General features: G+C 34.3%; 1 non-coding gene across 1 annotated transcript; it reads right to left on the reverse strand.

Moving 5' to 3' along the window:
- Window positions 1-3,123: 3,123 nt before the first annotated feature.
- LOC111719998 lies at window positions 3,124-3,231 on the reverse strand. Its single transcript, XR_002769892.1, has one exon. It is a non-coding gene; the product is annotated as a U6 spliceosomal RNA (small nuclear RNA).
- Between the last annotated feature and the right edge of the window lie 936 nt (window positions 3,232-4,167).

Here is a 4,167-nt window from a genome sequence, read left to right on the forward strand (position 1 = left end):
ATGGATGCTGTATTTTACTTAAAGCTTTTTCTGCATCTATTGAGATATCATATAATTTTTGTTAGTTTTGTTATGGATATAGTTCATTAGGCTAATGGTTTTCCTAATATTGAACCTGCCCTACATTCATGACATAAATTCCACTTGGTCATAATATATTATCCTGATGATAAATTGTAACCTCTTTGGGGACATTTTATTTAATATTTAAATTAAATTAAAATTTTAAATATTTAAAATTTGTACATCAATATTCATCAAGGAAATTAATGAATAATTCATTTTCTCTATTTTGACCGTTTCTGCTTTAGTCATCAGTACCATGTTTGTGTCAAAAAAGGAATTTGGTGGGACTCCTATTTTTCCAAATAATATGTATAGAGAGAATTGCCCTGGAGATTTTTTCTTACTGAATTCATTGATGATTTGGTCAATTTCTTTTTTTAAACTGGGGTTATTTTAAAAATTTATTTCTTCTTCTGTTAATCTGGGCAGTTTATATTTTTGTAAATATTCATCCATTTCAGTGGAGGCAAGATGGTGGAGAGAAGCCAGAACATTGCTTGAGTTCTTCCCAGCTTCCTTCAGAATCAACATTCAATCAATCCCTTGAACAGATTTTGGAGTGACAGAACCCACAAACATTTGGAAGGAAACAATGTTCCAGCTTACTATATCTTGGAAGGACTTCAGGAAAGGCCTGTCTAACTTGAGCAGGTGGGTGCTGGGCCTAGCACAGGGATGGGAAATCTAAAGGGTGGTTCTTAGCGAAAATATAGCAGCATTAGATTCACTATTCTGGCTCAGAAAGCTAGTAGCTCATTAAACCAATTGTGAAATGTCCCACCCAATCATAGAAAGCAAGTTGTGAACCTCAATCCCTGGCATAACATAAGGGATTAGGCCATGCCAATCCAGAGAATTAACAAAGCCTGCAGCACTACTAGTCCTAACATGGAAAGTCAGTGAGAGACCCTTTTCCCCTGAAAAAAGAAAAGAAAAAACATTTTCCTGTGCTCTAGGAGCAGAGCTCAATTTTTAAAAATGAACATATGCAAAAAAGAGCCTGACTATAGAAAACTACAAGGATGTCAAACCCAGAAGAGCAGAGTAACAGCAAAAACACCTATTTGTGAAGCCTCAAAGTGGGATAAGAACTATTTTCAAATTCAAAATGTTTTCTTGGAAGAGCTTAAAAGAGATTTTAAAAATCAAGAGATAAAAGAAAAATAGGTAAAAGAAATGAGAGCTAGAAATGAGCTATGCAAAAGAACTATGTAGCTTGGGGTGGGGGGGAGGGGAGGAAAGCCAACAGTTTCAAAAAAGAAGCAAAGAAACTGACCAAAGAAATCAACTCCTAAAAAAAATAAATTTGGCCAGATGAAGAAAAAATGTACTGACAAAAACAACTCCTTAAAAAATAGAATTGTTGAAATGGAAAAAAACAAAACAAAACAAAATAAATTTAAAAAACCAGCTTCTTAAGAAATAGAATAGGCAAAATGGAAAAAGAAATCAACTAAACGAAACAACTCCTTTAAAAGTACAATTGGCCAAATGCAAAAGGAGGTTTTAAAAAAAGCTAGCCAAAGCAAACAATTCATTGAAAATTAAAATTGCACAATGGAAAGTGAATGACTTGATGAGATATCAAGAATCAGTGAAACATATATATTTTTATGTGGAAAAATATTTATGCAATTTTATTGTTGCACAAGAAAAATCAGATCAAAAAGGAAAGAAAATGAGTAAGAAAACAAAATGCAAGAACATCAAAAAGAGTGAGAATGTTGTTGTGATCCACATTCAATTCCCACAGTACTTTCCCTGGGTGTAGATGGCTCTCTTCATCACAAGATCATTGGAACTGTTCTCAATCATCTCATTGTTGGAAAGACAAGTTTATTAGAATTGAATGTCATATAATATTGATGTTGCCATGTACAATGATCTCCTCATTTTGTTCATTTGACTTTGCATCAATTCATGTAAGTCTCTCCAAGCCTCCCTAAAATCTTCCTCCTGATTTTTTCTTATAGAACAATAATATTCCATACATTCACATATTTAATTCAGCCATTCTTCAACTGATGGGCATCAACTCAGTTTCCAGTTTCTTGCCACTAAGAAAAGAGCTGCCACAAACATTTTTGCATATGTGGGTCCCTTTCCCTTTTTTATGATCTCTCTGGGATACAAGCCCCCAAGAAACAATGCTGGATCAAAGAGTATACAGTTTGATAATGTTCTGAGCATAGATCCAAATTGCTCTTCAGAATGGCTGGATCTACTCACAGTTACACCAACCATGTATTTATTAGCGTCCCAGTTTTCCCACATCCCCTCAAATATTCATCATTATCTTTTCCTGCCATATTAGGTAATCTCAAAGGTGTGTAGTGGTATCTCAGAGTTGGGTTAATTTGCATTTCTCTGATTGTAATGTCTGGACAAGTTCTCTGGAGGACCTCGGGATCAACCCGAGTCCTTGGTCTTAGTGGAGGAGTGAAGGAGGCAGGATAGCTACCAGAAAGCTAGTCAAAGATGGGGTATGGCATCTGAAGTTTGGAGCCTGAAGTCTTCTCTGAGTCTATGGCTGAGAGCTATGGTTAAGAGAGCCTTCTGTGTCTGAGGCTCCCTTAAATAGCTCAGTACAATTACATCACTACAACAGATTGAGCAAGCACAACTATTACATCACCATAAGCACCATGCTGTCCTAGATTCAAGTATACCTCTTCAGAGTTCCAGCCCTCTACATCTGATCAATAGTGATATAGAGCATCTTTTCATATCATTAAAAATGATTTTAATTCCTTATCTGAAAATTTTTTTATATCATTTGACCAATTATCATTTGGGCAATGGCTTGAATTCTTTGAATATAGAGAATCAATTCTCTATATATTTCAGGAATGAGGCTTTTATCAGAACCCTTAAATGTAAAAATGTTTTGCCAATTTATTGCTTATCTTCTAATCTTGTCTAATCTTGCATTAGTTCTGTTTGTGTAAAAACTTTTTAACTTAATATAATCAAAATTATCTATTTGGTGTTCAATTATGAGTTGCAGTTCTTTGGAAACAAATTTCCTTCCTCCTCCATAAATCTGAGAGGTTAAACAAAAATATGGAACACTTCATGAATTTGTATGTCATTCTTGCACAGGGGCCATATTAATCTTCTCTCTATCATTCCAAGTTTAGTATATGTGTTGCTGAAATGGCACACAAAAAGGTGGTGGTTGTTGTTGTTGTTTTAATGAAATAGAAAATAGAAAAATATGCTCTATTTTAAAAACACCTAACCTAGAAAACAGATCCAGAAGAAATGACCCAAGAATTATTGAACTACCTGAATTGAAATTGGACAAAATCTTACAAGAAGTAATCAAGTACAACTTCCCTGAAATCCTAGAAACAGAAGGTAAAGTAGTCTTTGAAAGAATCCACAGAATACCTCCTAAAATAGAACCCCAAAATGGAAATTCTGAAGAATATTGTAACTAAATTCCAGAATTATCAAATTAAAGAGAAAAGTACTACACATAGTCTACAACAATCTGCAAGGTAAAGTAGGTTGGACTAAAAATTAAAAACAAACAAAAAAACCCCAAGTAAACAATAATAAAAAAGTGAAAATAATATGTTGTGATCCACATTCAATCCCCACAGTCCTCTTTCTGGGTGCAGATGAGTCTCTTTTGATAAACAAGACCATTGCAACTGGTCTGAATTATCTCCTTGCTAAAAAAAGAGCTATGTCCATCAGAATTAATGATTATATAATCTTGCTGTTGTTGTATACAATGTTCTTTTGGTTCTACTCACTTCACTTAGGATCAGCTAATGTAATTCTCTTCAAGCCTTTCTGAAATCATTCTGCCAATCATTTATTATAGAACAATAATATTCCATAATATTCATATACCATGACTTATTCAGCCATTCTCCAGCTGATAGGCATCACTCAGCTGTCATTCCTTGCTAATACAAAAAGGGCTGCTATAAACATTTTTGCACACATTGGTCCTTTTATCTATTTTAATATCACTTTGTGATACAGGCCCAGTAGAGACATTCCTGGATCAAAAGGTATACTCAGTTTGATAGCCCTTTGGGTATAGTTCCAAATTGCTCTCCAGAATGTTTGGATCACTTCACAACT

Source organism: Sarcophilus harrisii, chromosome 3 (genome assembly GCF_902635505.1).
Source record: "Sarcophilus harrisii chromosome 3, mSarHar1.11, whole genome shotgun sequence".
NCBI classification, from domain to species: Eukaryota; Metazoa; Chordata; class Mammalia; order Dasyuromorphia; family Dasyuridae; genus Sarcophilus; species Sarcophilus harrisii.